This window comes from Syngnathus typhle, linkage group LG22 (genome assembly GCF_033458585.1).
Source record: "Syngnathus typhle isolate RoL2023-S1 ecotype Sweden linkage group LG22, RoL_Styp_1.0, whole genome shotgun sequence".
Taxonomy (NCBI): Eukaryota; Metazoa; Chordata; class Actinopteri; order Syngnathiformes; family Syngnathidae; genus Syngnathus; species Syngnathus typhle.
Genome location: NC_083759.1, coordinates 6423477 through 6447558, shown reverse-complemented (window position 1 = coordinate 6447558; position 24082 = coordinate 6423477). Strand labels below are relative to the sequence as shown.

At 44.8% G+C, this 24082-nt stretch overlaps 1 protein-coding gene across 2 annotated transcripts in view; it reads right to left on the bottom strand.

The window, feature by feature from the left end:
• LOC133146277 (kelch-like protein 29) overlaps positions 1-24082 on the bottom strand; it is a 93295-nt gene that overhangs the window by 61718 nt on the left and 7495 nt on the right. Inside the window, exon 3 of one of the 2 annotated variants that reach the window (XM_061269778.1) lies at positions 15527-15608. The exons of the other annotated variant lie outside the window; for it this stretch is intronic. The gene's annotated coding sequence lies outside the window, so the exon portion shown is untranslated. The remainder of the gene's footprint in view (positions 1-15526; positions 15609-24082) is intronic. 2 annotated transcript variants of the gene reach the window in all.

Genomic DNA, 24082 nt, shown 5'->3' with positions numbered 1-24082 from the left:
CGGGTGCTGATGTATCGAATTGCTAACTCGGGTAGCCTTAAAATGAGCTGTGCGATCATAGATGTATTAAAAAACTTTACTTTAGCAACCTCACAACATTCTCAGCAATTAAAGTTTGTTTATGAAGACATAATTATTCTTACTGAATGTTTTTTTTTTCTGGCATTTATTTCCAGCCAGACGACAAAGTCGCCGGCGCATGCAGGTGTGCAAACACTGACGGGAGGTGATTAGCAGATTTTCTTTTTTTATTTCAATTTTATAAATAACTCCTTCTTGTTAAAGATGGCATCTGCCCAGCGACACGTCGGGCGTGTGCCACACCGAAATCACGCGGGAGTACGCGACAGATGGATGTTACCAGACAGTAAACGGCATTCAGCAGCAAAAAAAGTGTGTGTGTCAATGTGTATGTGTTTGAGCTAGAAAGGACGCCAACCTATGTGTGTGTGCAAAATTTGCTATGTTTGCTTTTTGCCGCCACATTCCTAATCTGCCTGCTACCGATACTCCCAAAGAGGACAGACTCCATTTCCAATCTGTGATCGGGTTTATTTCTATTGACCCGGTGGCAGCGCCGCTTCACACACACACACGCATGTACACACTCGCCGCACTAATGATCAATTCATCCATTAGGCGTACGCACGTGCGACAAATGAGCCTCGCCGAAAGTGGATCTGCTGCAAGTTCTGCAGGAACAAGATATTGCTGTAAATGAGCAGCTCCCGTGAGACGCACGCAGGCGCAAACAAAACAGTGAATCTGCTGACAGATCCTCCAGGACAACACAATGTTCATCCTGACATTTAAATCGAGCAGCGGTGCAGGAGTAGAAACGTCAAAAGCTTCACACGCACACGAGCAACAAAAGGGCAAACATGCCCTGCAATAGGAACCATTTTGAATGCTCCTCTTCTAATTGGTTTTGTTGACTGAGAAAGGCAGGACTGTTAAAAAGCAAACTAATATTCACGGAGAAGGGTCCAGGAACAAGTGCAAATGTCTAAAAATAAAAATTTACTATGATAGTTTAAGTCGTGCTGAAATCGTAATTTCAGCTCAAAACATATTTTCCGATACTGTCTCCACGTTGTTTACTGAAACGTGAACCCCGTTTACCTGCCACAACGTTCCTGGGATTAAGTCTTCGTATTAGTCAGCACAATTAATCCTGGCGCTTTGCGGAGAATTAGTACTTCCACTACGATTGCTACAGCTCATTAGTGCTCTGAAAAAAAACAGGCAGTCAGTAGTGGGCCCTGTAATAAATATAGGACAGCTCGGGGGGAAAAAAAAAAGCCTGCAGGCCAAGCTGCTGTTTTGCAGCCCAAATAGCTTCTGCTTGGGTGATTAATGGCGATACGGAGGATGGCTCGGTTTAAATAGTTCCAGTTTAACGGGACAACTGGGAGGCGTTTGACTCACAAACATGTGAACTGCCAGGTAATCGACGGGCAGGGTGGCTAATGCTACGCTAAAGCCCATACAACAAAACGTACACGGTAGCTGGCACCTGCCGCTATGATCGTCCAATTGATTCTTAAAGTAATCATCAAATGTCATTTTTGCTATGTTTTCTGATTGCAAGTGCTAATTTGCTTTGCTAGCGCAACAAATACTGAAAAAGAGTGATTTGTTAAAAAGTTTGCGTGAGACCAGCCAGACATGGACGTTCTTAACAAAGACATCCCCTTCATGACCCTTTAGTTGAATTTAATCGAGGTCAAACGAAGCAAAGTCTGCGTTCAAAAGCAATCATAGGGAGACTGACGATTAAACACCGAGTACCGATTAAACAGTTCACATTGTAAATTTGGTTCCGGAAAGATAAAGGGGAGTGTCAACATTATGTCACATTTTAAAATATCTCTCTCTGCAACCAGGAATCCCCTAGTGTGACATAACACTGCATTCATCTGCTCCTTTTGTAAAGTCCAAACAAGGACTTGTTGTAGTGGAGGCAACATTCTCTCAATCAGTGAAAATTCTGTCACTTTGCCTTCAAAGATGCCAAGATCCCAGGAGTGGTTCTCGCTTTCACCACTTATCTCGCATCCCGGGGCTTAGCTTGCCCTAAAAGGCCTTCTTTGTCTACGTTTTACATCGGTATGAACACACGACCTTTCAGATACGCACGGCGAGCGCCTGGAGTGGGATTCTGGAGATTAATGCCCCAGCACATGGTTGGGCCGAAGGAGGGGGGTGGGTGGGGGGCCTCAGATGACCAAAAAGGAGTATTGATCAGAAAATGCTGGTCATAAAAGTACTACAAGTTGCCATTCCCTTTATTTACGAGTGTTGAGGAACCCAGGCCCAAATTGTTTTTCAGTGCAGGAAATAAAAGTCAAGGTGTCTGAAGTGTAAATATTCAAGTAACACGGGGATCTAGTTCCACCACTGTAGTGTAAAAAAAAAAAAAAAAAAAAAAAAGAAAAACATCCATTTGCGCCAAGCAGCTGTGTTACCCAGAGCGCGAGAGCTCATTTCCGACAATTGTCTGACATTTTAACGAGGGAATGATTGATCCCTTCATCACAAAATGACCAGCGGATTAGCCGATAATTAAAATCTGTCATTAGCGGCGGCCTCCGACGCTAATTTGTCATTGCTTACAAATGATTTAGCAGCCCGACGCTTGGCAAAAGGACGTGAGCCAAACCTAAAAAACCCAACTCCTGAAGTCGACGGAGCAGATTAGCCGAAAACATGATTTTCGTGCTCGAGCAAGGTACAGAGTGATTGTCTTTAAACCCACCCAGTGGTCCGATTGTTGGCGTGAACAATGGTGAGCCACGGTTGACGGGATTAATTAACAGGGATTAACTTTCTCGACATTCTTTCTTTCACACTCTTGTTTAACTTTCTCCTGCCGTCCAATAATCTGCCAATTGCCTCTGCGGGCTCTGGATTAAGACAGTATGTGTCCGTCTGCATGGTCTGTCAAAAATCTGAAAGAATTTATGCATTTCCTATTGCTTCTAAAATAATGATACGAGCCCAGCCTATAGCGTCACCTTGAACAAACCTAACCCCGACGTAAACCCAAATCATAATCCAAAAAAACCCTTTGCGCCCTTGTTCTTCGTCTCCCCTCCACTAACAAAGAGAATCATCCACGCGAAGATGAAGAAAGGGAGCGGCGAACACTGCCGGACGACATCAGAGAGCCGATGTGAGATAAAGTAGGAGAAGAAGATGAGGAAGAGGAGGCCAAATGAGAAGCGAGCGCGGAGAGATGGAGGAGTGGTAGGGGGAGAGAAAAAAAATCCCCACACATGTTCTTTCATCAACACAAGACCGCGCTAAATCACTTTCCTGGCAAGAACAGAGCGGCTGCTATCTCGCCTTTTTAATATGTTGCCAGAGTGACGGTGCGTGATACAAGACGTGGACCGGGAGGTGGGGGAGCTGGGGGGGGCTATTTCAGCATCGGTTTTTCCCAATCATTTATACTTAATTGTATTTGTAATTTTACAAAACATGTTCCTTAACTATTTGTTTAACTTTACAACAGAGAGAAAAATCTAACTACTTTCAGTTTTTTTTGAGGGAATGTTTGAATGAAGTGATCTGCTGAAAATGGCTGCTTCAAACCAAAATGGCTTTTTGAGATTTTTTTTGTGTGGGTCTAATAAATTTCTTTTTTTTCTTTTTCATTTTAGGTTTTAGGATCAGTTTTTTATATAGTGAATATTTGTCAAGTTCAAGATTAAAAAAGGTCACAATAAGTATTGTGCAATAAAGTAAACTACAGGAATCATAGTGATACAGTGTCATTGCTTGTGCGCACACACTCACACGCACGCACACACGCACACACACACACACACACACACACACACACACACACACACACACACACTGGCTTGGCTGCCTTATCTCGTGTCCTTTCTCATAGACTCTTAATGCATCACAACCAGCTCCTCTCTGGTCGCAGAGTGTCTGCTATGATATGGGGGGGGGGGGGGGGAGAAAAACATAGTATTACAGTACATCAATACAAAATGGGCGCTGCCCTCCTCCGCAGGTCACATTAATTTAGAGGATATTGAAGCACTTCGGGGGGGGGGGGTCCTTTCCCCTCTCAAATGTGCACCACCGCCATCATCCAAGCGAGCAGATTACGCCCCGACCCGGCAGCTTGACCTTCACTTAACTACGCGCCCATCACGCCGCGCCTCGTGTTTTATTGACTTGATTCCATCTCGGCGTCTTCAAAACTGGACAGCAAATGTTGTTACCCAGAGCGTCTCCTCCGTGCGCACACACACAGTGTTTGGCCCCCCTTTTAAAGTGGCGCTAAATAAGTAATGGGCCGTCTCATCGGGTTTGGCTAGCCACTAACCGGATGGCTTACAGTAAAGGGAGATTAATGGATGCAGGGATGGAGATAAACGGACGAGTGGCCTGTGACGACGGCTAAGTGACTTATAGTATGCGCCGTGCGCCACTTGCCCGACCGCACAGCATCCATTTGTGTGTCCCCGGAGCAGAGACGTACGTAAAAAATGACACAGAGGGAAATCAAAGCTTGTTGTCACGGAGAAGCTGACCTCCATCCACGCTGGAGAGGTTGCCAACCCCTTGGGCCAGTTCAGAGCCAGGTCACCCTGGTAGAATATTTCTTATTAGAATCATTTGTAACTCACAGTGTTGGTAATTTTCCCTTTTTACCGTTTTGATTGCGTTACCAAAAAATGGTCTGTGGCGACTTTACAATAACAAGCTAAGAGCTTTAATCCTCCACCACCGAACTTTACAAGTGGACACAAAACAGTCAGGCCCCTTTGGCAGAGTGCTTTAATGGTGTGGCTGCGGTTCTTAAACACCTCCATTTATTGCTACAACACTACTTGGAGTTGATCTCGGAATGTTAACGACGGAAGAAATGTCACGCTCAAAACCGGTGAGCCTTTTAGGACATCCTAGTTTTCTCCCACACATGGTGACTGCTTGGGCACTAAATTTCAGTCCAGACTGTCAAGTGGCTCGGAACATAAGAGAAGCTAGCTTTCTGACACTTTTAGTGTGACGGTCGCATATAATTAATGTAAACGCAGCATTGTCTTATCCCACGTTTCGCTTCCCCAGTTCCACATCCCCGCCAGCAGCGCGGTTGGCGGACCGAAGGACGCCGGTGACCTCGCGCTGATCAATTTGCTCAATTCAAGCTTAATTAGCCGCCCACGAACGGCACGACCAATCCATCTGCCTCGCTCCGGCTCTAATCATCTTGACGCCATGCCGCCATTCTGGCACCCTCGGAACGACAGCAAGGTTATCTTGTGACGCACGAAGTGTCCGGCGCCGCTTCCTCCTAAGCCGGCTTTTTAACAAGCGCTCATTTACGAGAAGCGGGCACCGCGGGCGCAATCAACAATGCCCCCCCGGGTCGTGCGTAAAGACGCGGTAAAAAATCCGACTGGGTCCACTATGGAAAAGCAGTTTGGGAATTGGTTATAAAAAGACGCTCCCGTGGTTGCTACAAGGGAGCTTTGCAAGCACGCAAGATAATGAACGTCTCGGCGGGAAACGTGTTCATAAATAAAACAAGCCACGGTACAGCCTGGCATTTACTGTGCTTTTTCCTGCAGAATGGGAGATCAATGCTAATGGAGCACACACACACACACACACACACACTGAGTAAATAGGCATCGCCCGGTGGCACTTTGACCTATGGTCGGTGAAGGCATGACTGTGCATGAAGTGAAGCAAATCCCGAGGAAGCGCGGTTAAAATCTCGACAAAATGCAGTATTTGGTATTCCGTACGAGGAGACAACCTGGAGCCCCTTTCCGACTGATCTGATTATTAAGCCAGTCTACATTTAATCGTGCAGTGAAAGGGCCCTAGCCGTCCTTCTTTTATGGTGAATCCTTCAAATTGGGAGGATTCCCTCGTCAGATTTGTCAAAGTACCCATTAGGACAATTTTGTATTAAATTGGTATCAGGGACTAATTTTCATTTGTGGAATAAATTGGATTGGTGAGATTTCTGACAAGACAGGTAGGTGTGAGAGAAGAGCGCTTTCACACCACCTGGTATCTATTCAAGCGGAAAAAAAAGAGTGACAGAGGCAATGATGTCGGGAATGAAGACTCCTGGCTTGGGACTTACGCATCATATATGGATGTGACTTCTCTAGCGGGGAACAAATGCCCGGCATGTGTTGGGCCAAAGTAGGAGAAGAAAAGTCGCTGTCCAAAACTGTCATCGGGGATGAGCGTCATATCATTGGTCAACATAGAAAATTGCCAGAGGGACATCAGCTAAGACTTCTTGTGACCTTTTAAGACTTCTAAAGATGACATTTTGCGCTTGTATCCGTCCAAATCAGAGTCACGGCTTGACAGGGGACTCTCTTTTAAAAAGATTTAAGAATGGCCATATCTCAAAGGGAAATGTTGGGAGCGAACTGTCCCTATCGATCCAATTTCTGACCTTGGCTGCCAGCGGCAGATTAGAACTAGCAACCTACCCGATAGTTCTCTTGAACTGACCTTAGGATAACAAGATCAGGGTTTCACCCCTAAATGTTTGAGAACCCAACACTAACATCAGCGAGACCGAAAAGCGCTCTTAAGGAAAAAAGGAAACCAACTTAACAGCGGACGCCTCGTCTCTTCATTAATGCACAGAAGCGAAAAGTAGGGGGGAGAAGGTCATGCTGTCCCCCTTCTCTCGGGCTGGTGTGTCAACGAAGAGAGATAGAGAGAAAAAAAAAAAGAATCACACCGACATCGGAGTTAAGAGCTCGTCAAGTACGAGGTAATGAGGCTACTTGGAGACGGCGTCAGACTTCAAGGTTAATGGAACACCTGCCAGTGCAGAGGAGAAAAAGAGAACCCAGGAAGGTTTTGTGTCTCATTTTTTTCTCTTTGACGCATAGCCTCCAGACGTCACCCAACAAAGTGACGGGGGAGTCAGCGGGAGGCGATGAAAGTCTCTTCAACGACACGAGTCACAACCCGAAGGTGAGGTGCAATCAAAGGGGCTCGCAGTAAAATTTGGATTGACTGGAGGAACGATCAGGGTGGCGGAATGCTTCCCCCCCCCCCCCCATTAATCAAGCCCTTTTACCCAATAGACAAATATTGAGACGGGGATCAAACAAGCCGCCGGCGGCTTCCTGCTTCCTCTCGCCGGCTGTCTGACGGAAAACGGCCCACTGAAAATTATGCAAATGCGCGTCAGGCTAACCAACCAGAAGGATGGCAAATTAGCGGGCTGTTTAGTCTCGAAAATGGCGCTCAAGCAGATGAAGGGACGCTGCCGCCTAATTTCATTATCTGGATGGAAAATGGCAAGTGGCAAAAGATCTACATTTAAGAAAATTAAGAAAAAAGGAATTGCTGCAACATTAGCATTTTTTTTTCTTTTTTTTTAAATACCGTTTTTTTCCGTGTATAGTGCGCAAAATTTTACTAATTTATTGTCCTAAAATCCGGGGTGCGCATTATACATGGGTACAAAAAAAAAAAAAAAAAATTTTTTTTTTTTTAATTTTTTTTTTTTTTTTTTTTTAAGTCCCAATGATCGTCACACACGCAGGGAGGCAATGGGTCCCATTTTTATAGTCTTTGGTATGGTCTTAACTAGGCTGGATGTAATTTTTTTTGTTGGCGTTGATTTCTCCGACTGCCCGTAAACGCACCACCGCGCTTCGTGCGCGCACGGGACAGCAAACGAGCAGGTGATCGAGCAAGCGTCTGATACGAGAGCATTGCGGTCGCATGGAGCATGTTTGAAGTGAACAGCAGAAAAGAAAGGCAAAGTGTTGTGAAATAAAATGCACAGAACGGATGCGCAAGACACGTCAGCTATATAAAGAGCGAGAGTTGTTTTCTTCCTATTAGTTTCAATTCACAGTTTAATTAGCAGTTTCAATCAGCAAATAACAAAATGCGTATTACAGGTAATATTTTATTTCACAACACTTTGCCTTGTTCCTTTCGTCTCTGCTGTTCATCCTAAAACACAAAGGCGCTCTTTAAGCAATGCGACAGTGAGCGCCCGGCGCGCTGCGGTTGCGCGACCGCACCAATTAAGCTCCCTGCGCAGTGCGCACTGAGGTCCACTTAAATTTTAGAAAGTACATCAGGACTTTAAAAAGATCTTCTAAATTTCAGCGACGGCTCTGTCACAATAATCGGCCAGCCCGGTGCAGTTGGGCGGTCGGCGGCGCGCTACGGTTGAGCGTTCTCTCGCACGCTCTCTCTCTCGCTCTCTCTCGCTCTCGCACACACGCAAACCGGATATCATACGGAGGCCGCCATTACAGATGCGCAGAACGGATGAGCAAGACACGTCAGCTATATAAAGAGCGAGAGTTCAGTTCTCTACCTAAATCCGTATTACAGGTAATATTTTATTTCACAACACTTTGCCTTGTTCCTTTCTTCTCTGCTGTTCACTTCAAACACGCTCCATGCGCACGGAGCGCGGTGGTGCGTTTACGGGCAGTCGGAGAAATCAACGCCAACAAAAAAAATTACATCCAGCCTAGTTAAGACTATACCAAAGACTATAAAAATGGGACCCATTGCCTCCCTGCGTGTGTGACGATCATTGGGACTTAAAAGAAAAAAAAAAAAAAAAAAAAAATTTAAAATTTTTTTAAAAAAAAATCATAAAAATTCGGTGCGTATTATACATGGGTACAAGCTTTTTTCCAGCATCAGCATGCCATTTTTAGGGGTGCGTACTATACATGGGGGCGCACTATACACGGAAAAAAACGGTACTATCAACCAAAGACAACAATTTTTTTATACACAATTACCATGACAACCAAAGACGAAAAAGATATCGGGTCGCGGGAGGGTGGCCGTGCGGTGGGGCCAACAAGTCGGAATATCAAATTAGTGAAATGAATGCGACAAGACAAAGAGGTGAACGGCAAATGAAAGCAAAGAATGGGCGAGCATTCCAATAATCAATAGAGCGTGACGTGAAAAGAGAGAGAGCATATCATTGCTCATTAGTCATCGCCGAGCACGAGCTCAAGCCCGAGCAGAAAGATTGTCAGCGGCTCGTAATCAGATGAGCGGCGCCACTCATGAATTCCGGCAGAAGCACACCGACTATTGTCCTCCTCTGTAGGAGCTTATCACATTCTCATCCTCTTTGTGCTACAGCTACAAAACTCACAGAAGTGGCTCCTCATAAAAAAAATGGATGTTTAACAGATATTACTCAGGACCAATGAAGATAAACATTGAAAACATTACAAAACACTCCAATCCGTACTAGCTATGTAGATTCATTAAGCTAATGGTAAAATTCGGTTTGTTTTTTTTGCCTTAATACTGGCATAAAACAAGATCAGCTACGTTTTGAGGAGCCGGCATGGAATCCGAACTCCGCAACCTCCATCTGAATGCTATGAGAGCAACATACAAGACCGGCCCAAAAAAAAAAGAAAAATCAATTCTTCCTTTTCAAGCTGCCCATTAAAAGGCGCCGAGGAGACGTGGAGCATTTGTTGAAGACGCACCATTACAGCATATTATGTATTCTGTTGCGAGGGCGCCCGGCATGCTCCATTACACTAAACCGCCAAACATGAAGCAGAGTCCATTCTATGCCGACAACAACGAGAAATTAAAGCCCACTAAAAAATTCCGGGTGAAATATTCAAACACTGAATCAATAGAAATTGAGGCCTATAAGATGATTGCTATAAAAGGTTGCAAAAGCCCATCTGAGACGTTTTCTTTGGGGTTGGAAGCGGCGCTGCTGCTATTCTTACTCGTCTCTTGGCCTTGACAAAATTCTCACTTTTCTTTAATGCTGCGTCTGTAAACAGGCCCATACAGTATCATAAACACAGAGTACGGCATACCCCTTTAAAAAGCCGCCCTCAGCGGGTCTGATTCTGTCAGAACCACAGCACAGAACTCTCAGTCAGGCCGGACCGGCTGGGGATAGGAGAGTCTTTACACTAGAGCAAGCTGTAGTGCGTCCATTCCATTTTCAACAAGCCCACACAGTGTAAAGAAGCCTCCCACCCAAACGATACAACAGACTGGTGTCATGTTTTCATCCAAACAAGTTCAGCCAATGAACTTTGTATAAAAGAAAAAAAGTGTTTTAAATCATATCAGAAGAATTCTCCATCAGAAATACAGGTTTTACTGGTTGTCTAGAAAAATGATTCTTTAAAAAACACTGTAAAAATATTACATTACTCTCACTGAGTGTACACCCCCTTCCCAATGTGTTTCTAATACAAGTTGGCTTTTTCTCTTTTTGTAGTGGATGCATTTTGCATGAAGCGGATCAAAAGAGCCGCCTCCTCATCTGATCCGCCTTTAAAGCCTTCGCAGAGTTCAAAGTCCGTTGCCCACCCTTGGACTCGGTTCCCATTCCTGCCAGCCTCCTAAAGTCAATGAACACTGGCATAGAATCTCTCTATATAAAACTGTCAACATTTGAGGCGCCAAAGGAAAAAAAAAAAAATCTTGAGGGTGCCAAGAGAAAAGAGCAAAACAAATAAAAGCCAAAACTACTCCAAGAGCATTCTTTCTCCTTCCTGCTGCTGCTTGCTGAGCTTTCCACTTTCAACTTTTAAAGCCCTCGCCGTAACTGCTGAGGTGTGCATCCTTTTGTTTCTGCACAAATCGATAAACACAAATGGAAAAAAAAAAGACGGCTAAAGAAGCGAATAAGACGAACATAAGGCAGAAAGGTGATTCTTGTGTGGGCCAGCGAGAATTTCGAGGGCTCGACTTTCGTGGGAGCTCATTTTAGCATGTTTCTGGCGTAGAACAGCCAAAAACATCCCTAATATTCACTACAGATTTTTAATAAATATGACCATTTCCAAAAGACTGGAAGACAAACACAGAAGACACACTCACTCATACGCACACTGTATTTTATGTATCAAGTGTTTCTTTATCCATATGCAAACATGCTTTCGTGCTTGCTTGTGTTTGCATATGGCCTTGTTTGTTTACGTTGCTGTTGTGTGTACATGTGCTGCACAGTCCGTGTGTGTCTGTATGTGAATGGGTGTGTGCGTGTGAGACTGAGGTTAGTTGAAGTGCAGCGAGAGAGAAGTGTGTCATCACTTCTCTGGTCCCTCATGACTGCTGTTTGCAGCCAAGTGAAACACCATCACTGCCATAACCAACAAACACACACACACACAAGCAACCACTAGCACAACACCCCCTAAAAAGAATACACACACAGGGGCTTTTGATGGCGCTATTTCACTTGCCAGAGTGTAAAGACACTAAAGGATCGCCTCGTTGTGCGGTTCCCTTGAGTTTAGTCGACACACGCATCATATTATTGTCTTACACACACTAAAAAAAAAAAAAAAAAACATCCAAGTCAATCTTGTTGATGACAGGCTGACAAATAACATTAGCGTTCATGAGGCTAAAGATATTTGATGGGGATGAGTGTTTTAGAGGGCTATAAATAATGATAACCAAAATGGATTTAATGCTGAAAAAGATGCAAAATGTGCCACATAAGGTATAACAAATAACCGTAGTTTATCATTTATATTATGCGCCGATATGGTGATTTCTAAATGTTCATAAAGACAGTCAACATGTGCAAAACTTGACACCGGGGAGCTAGTTAGCATGCTAACAAGCCCCAAAAAACATCTCAAACTGTGATAGTTATAAACAACCATTTCTATTTGTACCCAAAGCTGCAAAGTTAGGTCAAATAAATGAATACAAAGCTAACAAATAACACTAGCGCCATGACGATAAAAGGAAAATGGGCTAAATGTGCCACAGGAGGTCGTGAGCATTCTAAGGGGCCTCGGAAAAAGAGATAAAACCACGACGCGTTAATAACCATTGTATGCTAACCGGTCCCTAGAAGACATCTAAGAACCACGATAACCATGACACTTCTGAAAGCTGAAATGTTTGTAAACTAAAAGTTAGCGCCATGAAGACAAGTTGGCTAACGTTGCCAACAGCACTAATTATGGCTGTTAAAAAGACAAAAACAAGTGTTGGCATTACTACACAGTTGTACAATGCTTAAAAAGAGCATCACAACATGGATGGACTGGAAAAGAAAAAAGTAAAATGTGCCATGGGAGCTAGTTAGCCCAAATACGACCATGCTAACACGCAGCAGGTGAGCGGATTAAGCATATTTATCGACTTTTTGCAGACACCCAACATTTATTCATGAGGGCTAATCATTCAGAGTGACATTTTACAAACACTAGATGACACTTTCTAACACTCTTTAACCTGCCGCCAGGATAAACATTGCAATTAGCCTCAGGTCCTTGCATCAAACATAATTGAGCTGGTTGACTAGTGCATGTAGAATGACAAGAGGGAACAATCCAAATCATACAAACACACAAAATTATCTGCTGGCCGAATCCATCTGCATTACGGATCTACAGATTATGCTTGATTACCAAAATGTTCATTTATCAATGCGGGAAGGGCAAACAAATGACAAAAATTAGGGAAGAGATTGAATCTGCATTTTTGCTCAAGAGTGAAATGCAATTATAAAGCGAGCTATGACACAGTAAATAAATTACAGCTCCTTGTCAGTTTGTGCTTGTTTCTCGCTGAAGTCTTCCAGAGAGTCAGATTGCATTTTTCTTATCTCTGTTATTTACGGTTGCCATCATGTGCTATGACAAAGTCAGTGCGACGGCAGCATATTGAGCAAATCTAATCAACATGACTGTTAGTCATCTAGAAAGTCAGAGCAGCCATTTAGAGGCACTGCTGCTGTTCATTACCAACTATCGAGTTAAATTGCAGCCGAGCTTGTGGAGGATCACATTCAATTGCCCAAGTTCATTGCCAAAACTTATTCTGATAACAAAATGAGCTTGAAATGGAAATCCGTAACCCTAAAACAAGATTGAAACCCGAAGAATTTTCCCGTAGCAATCCGAACCTTGACACAATGCCTCCCTCTCTGTTCTTGCGCGAGCGCTCCTCTCGTCTCCTTTGTGCGAGGCTGTGAATGGGCGCTTTGACCGCTGACAGATGAGCAACTCGAGTCCATCGGCGGCGGCCAGATGAAAAACACACGCAGACATTTTTTACTCTGCCCGCAATGGCAGTCAACAGCGGATTAGATCATACGTAGTTAGTGTGGAAAACTCACTATAAAACGTTAGTTAGCGGATCTTATTGGCCTTAATCAAGCGTAGTACAGAGGTAGCACTTAAACGCCGACATAAACGGCGAAGTCCAACAGAGGAATATGAAAACGCTTCTGAAGCGTGAGGAGCATGTCATTAGGTAGATTAGGAGAGGAAAGAAGCCCGGGCTACTTAAAGGTTGATCTTCCCTGTCTTTGAACCCTAATCTGAAACCACAACTGTGTCTCAAACTCTCATTTGAAATGTCCTGGCTTAAAACCCTAACGTGAAACCTGAACTCAAGCTTGAAATCGACGTGAAGAGGCTCATCGTGTCCATTTTTCATCCTTCTCTGAATCACTGGCGAAATGACAGTACAAAAAGAAAGTTGCAACCCCGTGGAGGAGGAGGAGGCCTAAACAGCGAGTGGCGGCAGCACCAGATTCAATTTGCAAACCCAAGCGCCTTTCGCCGTCTCCGCGCATTTGCCGTCTAAGTTGCGTCGGCGCTGCGAAAACCAAAGCATATATGACACGGCGGAGATTGCTCTGTCCAAAACGCAATCATCCAGAGGCGGTACCGCGGCGCTGATGAATTACCACGGCTTAGGAAAAGACAATGACTTGTCAAGCCGGCCGCCGATGGGCTGTCCGGAGGCCCGAGGGCGCCGTTGTTGCTGCGGACTCGCAACACTAGGAAAGTAAGCGGCGGGGGAAGCTGAAATACAGCTTCCACAGCACAAGGCAATGATAGCTTAGCACTAGCTTAGCACATTAGAAATGACATGAAGTAGAAAAGAAAAAACTCTTTAGTAAAATCAGACTCGTCTCGGGATGGAAAGTCATGTCGCGTCTAATTCTGGCTCGAGTTTGTCACTTGGGAAAAGAAGAGTGACATCGTGTGGTGTTTCTCCTTGCTCAAAACAGAGCAAGCACTTAAAAATAGATATGGAAAGAGGTTCGGCGCAGGGTCACTGGGAGTTGGCGGCACAGCAGTCATCTTGATAACCACAGGCAAGGCGGCGTAAGAGGAGCGACATGCCCGCCGGGCGACCCCCTCCAGTGGAGCCGCGCTAAAGTGCTGACTCGTTGCGGGCCGGTGGAAATACGCGGTGGTACGAGCCCCTTCCCGCTCATCAAATAGTAATGGGCCCTGTGCTCCGGTCAGGTTGCCGCGGTGGGGGCGGAGGGGGATGCGGCGAGGTCACCTCACGGTCACTAAACACAACGAGCGAGTACAACGGGCACAGTTTCGGAGACGACGACATTTGACTAAATGTTCTTAACGTGTGTTTTCTCTTCGTCATGATTGTTTTATAGTGTCAGTTCGCTCGTGTCCCGGTTCCAGTTGCCGTCATTGACACATGTACAGTTTCCTCTACTCCACTACAAACATAATTAATTATTAACATATTAATCGCCTTGTCAAATGCAAGCAGTCAGGAGCAAGATTGCTTATCACAAAATAATTCACACTAAAATCTTGGAAAAGTGTCGCATGCTAGCTAACCTGTGGCTTTTTGAATTCCGGATGCCAGTCAGCGACGTGGCCTCCTGACAGTTTTTGTACATGCCTTGCAAACACACTTTTCCATGTCTAGCGGCTAAGCGGACGAATTAATTCTCGATGACACCGCGTGCGTCTGAACGGTCCACGGGAGGACGAGAGTTTATAGACAATTCCGGTTTCTATTGCCTCCGTCTTGCACGCGTGCCGAAAGAAAGTAGCAGCCACTTTAAACACGTAGTCAAAAAGCGACGGATTATTTTTATGCGGCGTATCGTGGGAAGAGACCTTCGCCCTTGCGGTAAAATAGTGCCAATTATGAAAAAGGCGAAAATCGGATGAGCTACAAGTTCAATTCTTAGTTGTAGTTATTGGTTGGACACTGAGGATAGATTTGAGTTCTACAGCTAATTCAAGTTTTGCGCTTGGAGTTCTCCAAGATGACAGCCCTGACATCCCAGCTGGTGTGCGCTTACGCTCCTCCAAACAAAAGCAGCAGGGTGCTCTGTCAACATCCACGAGGAATCCCCGTGTCTATAAAACCGGTTCTCCAGTTATTGGTGTTCGTTTTTCTTCTCATGTTTTTTTGACATCGAGTCAACTGAGACGCTAATATTGAGGCTTCTTTTGGTGCGGAGGGGCAGAAAATGAGCTCGGGGCTCACGGCTTGGGGCAGAGGGGGCTCGGGGCCATCCATCTCTGCTTTCAGGAGTGTTGACAAGGTCACAGTCCCCCGGGTGAGAGCCCTTGGGCCGTAACCACGGACACGCAGACAAACTAAGAGCCGTCACTCAAGCAAAGGCGGTCACACTAGATGGCAACGGGGGAAAGCCAGACACCTGCTGTGTGTGCGTGTGCATGTGTGTGTGTGTGTGTGTGTGCGTGCGTGTGCGTGCGTGTGCGTGTGTCCGCACCTTGGGAGATATCAGCAGACATTCAGAGGACACACCAAACACTGACTGCTGACAGTGAGGAAATGTCTTCATTGCAAAAAGGCTGAAAAATAAGAATCGGGCACATGTATGAGCCAAGTATGTCAGAGAGATTTTTTGGATTGAAAAATAGTCAGGTTCTGGTTCTAGTTTTTGTTTTTTGTAAGTGGGTTCAAAGTAAGAGACGTTTTGTTGAAGAAACATTGCAGTAGTTTCTCATCGAAGGGGGGAGCAGAGTTGTGTGCTGATCTTTGACCAAACAGTCGCCTCTGTGGGGAAGCCAAATGCTTTTCAAACTTTTAAAAGAGACAGAAAACAGGTCAAAGTTGAGGCCAAATATCACAATTAGAAGTCTTAGCCATGTCTTTTTCTTTGTCTGGAGACGAGTGCGTTATTATCAAAAGGCAATTATGGATTTTTAAGCACAGCAGAGCATTCATTGGAGATTTCTTCGCAAAACAAAACACAAGTGCGAGGTTGGTCTCCAATAAAGTCGCCACACTAATAAATAGTCTACACCGGGACAAAACCAAATAAATTATTCAAACGTATACCTTGCTAAAAACAACAACAAAATGAAAACAAAGGGTTTTGTGCTTCTCTTCGGCTCCCACGTTGCCATTGATCCGCTCCCTGCGGCTCCTCGCTCGCTCGAAAAGAGCGTTAGTCACCCGCAGGACGGCGGGCGCTGTCGTGTTTTTAAGATTTTATTTCACAGCGGCAAGCTGCGCTCGGCAACGCCGGGCTAGTCAACTTAAAATCATAAAGCGTCGTTTGGTGGTGCAAGTGAGAAAAATGTCGCCTTGAGCCGTGTTGTTGATCGTCTGGGCCTTTTCGCGACGTAGCTTGGTTATTAACTTCCGTGCATACCGTAACGATGAACGTACAGGATTCTCCTCACAGTGTGACATTGTTCTCATCCTTGGCCCAGCAGGGCTCCGGTGTAGCCAAACAAGTTTGGGCGCAACATTTCCTGTGTATAAAAAAACGGGGTTGTAAGATCAATAACCCCCTCGGGCTGAGGGAGCCAATCTACATACGAAGGGGAGCTGACTCAGCGTTCAGCCTGGGGGCTTGAAAGAATGATTGCTCTACAAGCGATAAAAATGCACAGCTTTGTTGAGAACCCTCCAACGGAAGAGGACCAAGAGTGCAGTGAGTAAATAGGCACTCGCCTCGTCAGACGTGAGTCGCCCGTGCGAACAAGCTCTGAGGTGACAGCCATCTTTGGAATCCTTGCGATTATTTTCACTCATGGTGTGGACTTCTAAACTGGGAGTTTGTTAGCTTCGCCGTAGCCACCTAATGCTAGCATTGCAAACAGGAGCCTTGTTATTCTCAATTTTGTACAATAATGTTACACTTTGGTTATTTAAACAAAACGCCAACCTGGTCTCATTAGCTTAGCTTGGAAGGCAACATATAGATTTTCAGTTAATCTAACTAAAAGCCCTGTCAGTTAAGCCCCTGGGGCATTTTATTCGATTGTGCTAAAACGTACTAAAATTAAAATTATTTTCTCAAGCCTCATTTAACATGTCTGGTCTCTAGCACATTGTAGTTGTAGCAATGCCACATATGGCATCAATTTGATATGACGGGAAATCATCCGTGTCGAGGTGTCCGTCATTTGAATGAAATGTCACAGCACAGCCGAATGTAATTGCTCGCCGGCCAGGGTTAGCGCAGGTCTACATAAAGTGAAGAAAATGGTGTGAAAACACGGTGCAATAGATTTTTTTTTTTCGCTTTCGCCCCGTAGCAGGATAACATCAAGTGTGCGAGAAAACGCCGCCGCCACCGCCGCCTTTTTGAGCAGCTGTCTGGATTTGAACGAGGCGGCAGATGTATTTTTTTGCTCAAATGCCACGGGCCACATTAGATTGGCTGCAGTGAACATCGTTGACAATATTACATCTTGAATAAATATCAGTACTGGATGGTTTTAATTTTAATGCTACAGCGAATCGCACTCTAAGTTTCAAGATGTAGGTATGACGTGCACTTCGTAAACACGTTTGGGCTCTTTTCCTATTTTTTTTTTTTTTTAAATAGAGCAATAATCCCTCATATTTTAAAGATTTGTCGCTTGGGATCATTTCTGCTACAGCACTCTTAGGCGCTACGGAAGAAAAATCCATTCTGGTACCAAATTGTCTGTGATTGACATAATCCTTCATAAATCAGTAATGGATAATTTATTAATCATGGCTATCCTATGCAGGGTACATCCAGACAAGCAGATGAATTTAAAAAAAAAAAAAAGGCCTGCAGCTCATTGTTCGGACTGCGCCGCTTGTCTGGGGAGCGCTACCGCTCGCCAGCCTTTTCCACATTCTCCGATACCAACGCCAAGGTCGTTCTCCTCCAGCAACCTGTAGCTCTTAATCAGCCGCATCTCTCTCATGGGCTCCGAGCAAGCAAGCTAGTGGAGGATGCAAACGAAACCCTGCATGCTCCACTGGGGACAAATTTGGCTTTGGTTGTCTTGGAGCAAGATAACAAATTGCGGTACAGTAGTAATGTTGTTTTAGTACAAAGTCACAAAAAACATTGGGAAAGACTGGGGTACCGAAAATTGGTACAATGAGGATCTCTTTTTTTTTTTTTTTTTGCTAACAAATTACCCTTGTGCTCCAAAAAGAGGGTGCCAAAAGTAGCATCGAAGAAATCGGTCGCATTGGAACAATTTGCAGCTTTTAATGAAAGAAATATATCACAACTATGTTTGATCCCCCAACACTAGAGTAGCAATAGTGGTCTAGTATAGCTTGGCTGCTTTGGTCAAGAGTCTAATCTAAGTCGTGATTGATTGGTTGATTATGAGCTGCGTCCCAATACTTGCGTCCACGCCGCCTACATAAACACCTGATCTCTCTCTTTTTTCACTGCCAGTGTTTGTGCTCAATAGCCAAGGCAGACATTTTATATTGATTGCTTTGTTTCCAGTGCAGCAATACATAATTCATCAAGCCTCACTGCGTGTGTGTGTGTGTGTGTGCGTGTGCAGGTGTGAGTGCACAAATAGCAAAAGGGCTAAACAATCAATCAAAGTCAACACCTCCCCTTCACACAATTACCAGAAGTGTTGCGGTAAAACAAGAACGTTGCACTGTTTTGGTCCGGCCCATGCGAGATTATGAGACACATGTCATGCCCTCGCATGTGGGCAAGGAGAGTCACAGTCACTAATGCACTCTCCGGTAAAAAATATACACATGGCATTTTAATTGATTTAACAGGGAAAAAATGTATTTGGTGAATTGAGTTACAACCTTAGTTGTGAAAGAAATGAATCTTATAAGTCAAGGCACCACTGTCTAGGTCCATTAAAAGAACACAAAGAGTTCAAGAGTCTTGAAGTTGAAATTGGTTAGAGCCTCGTCGGTCCCTGGAGGCCAACCATCGCGGTTCCCAACCCAAACTCGAACGCAGTTACGAATCGGCCGGTTGGCGGATCGTTTCGGATATGAGCTCCGGCGAGTGCAAACGGCGCGTCGCCCGCCATTCGCAGACATTGATTAATCTCATCAGGGACCGAGCTGGACACAGCAGTAATAAACTGCAAATTGTCTAGCGGAGCTCACATCAAATCAGCGCCACGGGCGAGCCGGGCTGCCGTCGCCGCCAAGAACAGGCATGTCTATTCTGAGCTTTAATGCGATGGAGGTAATTAAGTACGTGCTAAACAAACTCGTTTGAGCGGAATCGCTAATAAGTAATAAACAAGCGAGACTTCCTGTTCCCGCTCTTTGTCCCTTGATAGGCATATTCCAAATAAAACACGCCCACGCTCTGCGAGAGATCTTTAGTGGAGGCGAAGAATTTTTTTTTTTTTTTTTGATTTTCGTTGAAAGATTGCATCTACAAAAATGAACGAACACTTAACTTCATTTTTTTACGCCGAGAGCACTGCTTCAACTTAAGCTAACGTGTGGCGCTAGTTTAGGAACATCCAAAATGTCACTAATGGACACGAGTGCGCCCGTGAAATATTAAACAGGCGGAGAGAATCTAATCCCAGACTCAATTGAATAAATGAGAAAATATATTAGATTCATTTATTCAGTGACTCATTTGTGCGCCGGTGGCGAATACCAGACTCCTACGGTCCACAGCTAGCACAAATACAATATAATTAGTTCATATTTAATTACAAGTAAAAGAAAATCATCTTAGAGATAAAAAATGATAACAAAGGACTAATTCGGGCACTATTATGCTTCGAGTATCCTCAAACCAGTCACTATCTTTTCAAAGAGTGCCTTATCTCAAATGAATTGTCAGAAAAGATTTTCAAAAACCGATTAATGGGACGATTAAGCCCAGAAATATATATTGTGTTGATCATCTCCTTGGTGGAGGTAATGAAGCCATCCAATAGTCAACAGAAGGATCCTCCTCATGTTTTTGGCATTGGCATGTGGACGAGGTCGGCGAGGCGAGCAGCGGAGCGGCAGATGGTTCGAGAAACACTGCCACCGGCTCCGTCCAGCCCAGCTGGGTGGGTATACTTGGCCGTACACACACACACACACACACACACATGCACGCAAACACACACTGCAGCCATCGAACAATGTGTTTCAAGCACCTGTGCTCTTCCGGCCATCTAAAGCGAGACACCATGACGGGAGGAGTTCCAATCGTCGACATGACAAACATCTGACGATACAAATTGGAGCCCTTCACCGAAAATCAAGTCAAGGTCAAAAACCCCTGGCTTGTTATTTGAAACACGTGCTTGGAAAAGACACACGGCAAAGACACTACATTAACAGCAATCCATATATAGTATTTATTTGAAGGGGAACACATAGAACATATTGCAAAGATTTGTTTGGCCTGTTCACCGAGTCCTACTCATCTACTTTTGGGGTGAACCCAAACCGACTCGCTCAGGTTTTCACTTGGCGGAGTATCGAGTAGGAAGAAGACGAAGGACCGCCCGTAGGCCCGCTGACCTACATCCAGACTGAACGGGGACGGTATTAGCGCGGCAATTAAAAGAGATGACAGCCGTCAGGCGGGGCGAGGTATGGCACGTCGTCCTCTCTCGAGTGTAATAGCTATTGATTTTTGGCACGGGCAAAACAACATAGCCTCGAGACAGAAAGGCGAACCAAAGAAAGGGAGCGAACAGGTGTGTTCTAAGGGGAGGCGCTCCCCGAGGCTCTGCTCCCAATTCGCTCCATAGATCAGAGGACCAACTGAACAAAATGGTTTGAAAAGTAAGGAAACAAGAGTAATGTGTGTGTGTTTTTTTAAGTGTATTCAAGAATATGGCTACAACTCAATTGTCTCCATCACATGTCCATCATCGGAACAGCACCACAGACAAAATGTCTTGTCATAATACATCCAACCACAAATGCTGATTCTGCGATTAAATAGGAGAAGGAAAGAACAAGGTCACACAAATGATTATCGGCTAAGATGACATCACCTGCGACAGTGAAAGTCCAAGGGCCTGAAAATGAAAACCCGCTCAAGACTCTCAACAACCTCTGGGGATGAAGACACCCTGTATGAAAATCAATAGAGAGTCGAAAGGCTTAAATAAGACTGCAGCCGACGTGCCGGACGTGCGAGATGAGAAAATCATTTTGGAGGACTGAGTGCTCGATGTTGACACAGACAACAATGGATGAATACAACTTAGTGTCAGAATATTTCTCCCACTTTGAGGGGAACCTTCGACGTAAAAACAAAAAAAACAAAGAGGCATTTCATATTTGCGGCAGCGGCTTTCAAGCCCAAACAAACTGCCACAAAGGGGTAAAAAAAAACAAAGATTTGCTGGTGTTCAGTGAAAGACCAGCTGGCTCTTTTCCTCTAGTAAAGTCGTTATGAATGCGAGAGCCATTATGTTGCCTTGTTGATTTAAGTCGTGTGTCTCAAATTCAGCTCAAAGCCACAGAATTTATAAAAAAAACAACAACAAAGCGGTGAAATCTCAGACAAAGCAGTGTTTTACATCGTTCTCACGCGACACTACAAACAAACAATGTTGCTGTCTTTAGTCAATAAGCTACTTAGCACTTAGCCAATCCCACATAGCCTTTAGCATGGTGAGGGGCGATTGCCATTCCAGTAAAGACATGTACGTACTCAAAACCACAGCAACAATTGCCCAAGTAGGTAACAATCGGCTTTCTGAAAATAGTCCGCCTCATAAAACAGAGCAGAGCCCAGGACAGGGAGGCAAAGGCTCACGTCACTTTTTCCTTCCAGATTTTCCTCAAAACACCCAGCCAGCGGTTGTGGTCCACGGTAGCTGAAGAAAATCACTTGTCTCAGACATAGTAAGAAAGACGCTCCTTGTAATACATGCCAGATGCATTGCAGTCACTTGCTGCCGCTCTTGCGAGGCAAACTAGCGAGGCTCAAGCAGCGTCGTAAATCATCCGTGATGGCTCGCACGCTGCAAAAAGGGGCCATTCGCGCGCATTATTAGCCTCAGCGGCCTGGATATGTTGCTCGGACCCCCCGCTGTGCACCGGTATGTGTCCGCCTCTTACGATGCCACGCTTAAACACGCAACTCCCCAGACTTCCACGCTATCCGCATTGCACATTTGAATTTCAACAAGGGCGGGTTAACTGATGTGCGGGGAAAAACTTGAGCTTCCACACACCTCATCTTGATAGCCCACCTTGCAGCAAGTTCAAGGGTCACCTCATTACCACCACCCAAACCCCCCTGCATTGGCTATATCTACAATTGTGCTTTGTCAGCAGCTTAGAAAATGATTTTTTTTTTTTCTTGCCGGGTAATGCAATAAGTGCCCCCCCCCCCCATTGTCTAATGTGATCCAAAGACACTCATACAAAAAAAAAAAAATTTAGACACAGCTTTCTATATAATGCTATGCACTAAAAAGACAATAATGCATGAAGCCGTATCCCATGAATGCATTGTTACACATTAACATAAAATTCAGCCAATGTTTCTCTCATTGAATAATTGGTTATTGGTATAATACATCGGTGGGCAAACTACGGCCCGCGGGCCACATCCGGCCCACGGGACCGTTTAATCCGGCCCGCCAACCCTGAACAAATTGTATTATTAAACTTTTTTTTTTGGTCATTTTGCCTGCAATGACTGCGTTTTCCCAGTAGATGGCGAAGCGCTCGCCTGCGCATTTACTACCGGAAGCCGTGTCAGAAAGCTCGGTGCACACTCACAAGTGCGTGTACGTACTCAGTAGTACGGACTTGGCGCACTCTCGCTCTATTCGTATCAGTCCCGAATTTAGAGCGTGGGCTTTGACGACAGCATTCTTATAATTCGCGCGCTGAGCTTTCAGATGCAGTTTTGCGCTAAAGCCACCCACAAACCTTCCCCTGGAATCCTTCCATTAAAATGAGTGGCCCGAAAAAAAGAAGTGTGCCGAATGTTAAAAAAGAGTGGACGATTTGGCTCGACGTACGCGACGTGACGTTCAGCCACATCAACATCAACCCGTCACAGATCAAGGTAAACGGACCAACACCTCGGATCTCGCCTAAGAATTGCCACAACAAATTTTACTCCAGACTATGACGCACTAGCAAAAAAGGGAGACCAACAACACTGTTCCCACTGAAAATGAACGGGAGGCTCTCAAGTTTATTGTAAAAAAATGCATTTTGAATATGATTTGTACACATAGCAGGGATTGAAACTAGCGACCATTCTCATTTTCAAACAATGCAGGATGCTCAAGGACATTGATGCACCACCTATTTGCGACTAATCTTAACCTGTAAAGTTCTTAAGGCTTACTTTAAGGAGGTGTTTCCCGTTTCCTCACCTCTGTTACCAGGTGTTTGCGAGTTAAAACTCTGCTCTGATTTTCAGATACCCCTTACCGTGTTGCTGTTTTGATGTATGCTTTCACCGATTCTTCAAGATGATATATTTGGTCAGAATGTTTGCCGTGATCTCATAAGATAAACATCTTTCATTAATCTGACCTGCAGGCACTGAAGTGATGGAGATTGTTGTTCATAATAACAGTGTCGTATTTTATGAGAATCACTGATAGCAGTTTTTTAGTGAATTATTATTTTTTTAATGCTGTTAATAAATGCATTTGTTTTCAAAAAAATTGTTTGGAATATCCATGCTTTACTACCTACTAAAGGCCAAGATCTTTTATGCAATGACCTTTACAGGTCGCTTATATGACTTCACACAACGCCTACGTCCATCTGCTCCTTGTCCGGCCCTCCGGTCCAAATTTAGAACCCAGTTCGGCCCGCGAGTCAAAAAGTTTGCCCACCCCTGGTATAATAGGATAATTAGGTTAAAATAAACGTAAAGATGGCCCAAAGATCTGTTAACCTCAAGCACAAATGTTACCAAGCTGCCTCCCAACTGTGAGTTTAAGGCAAGACCTAGGTAGGCCACGTTTCCCAAAGTGCCCTGCAGTCGTTCAACCACGGCGGGTCCGCGGCGTGCCTTTGTGTGGCGGGTTTCTGTTCTGCGTGCGACTGGCAGAGCCACTTTTCCTCACGGCGGCGTCTTGTCATCTGTCATTACGTGAGGTAA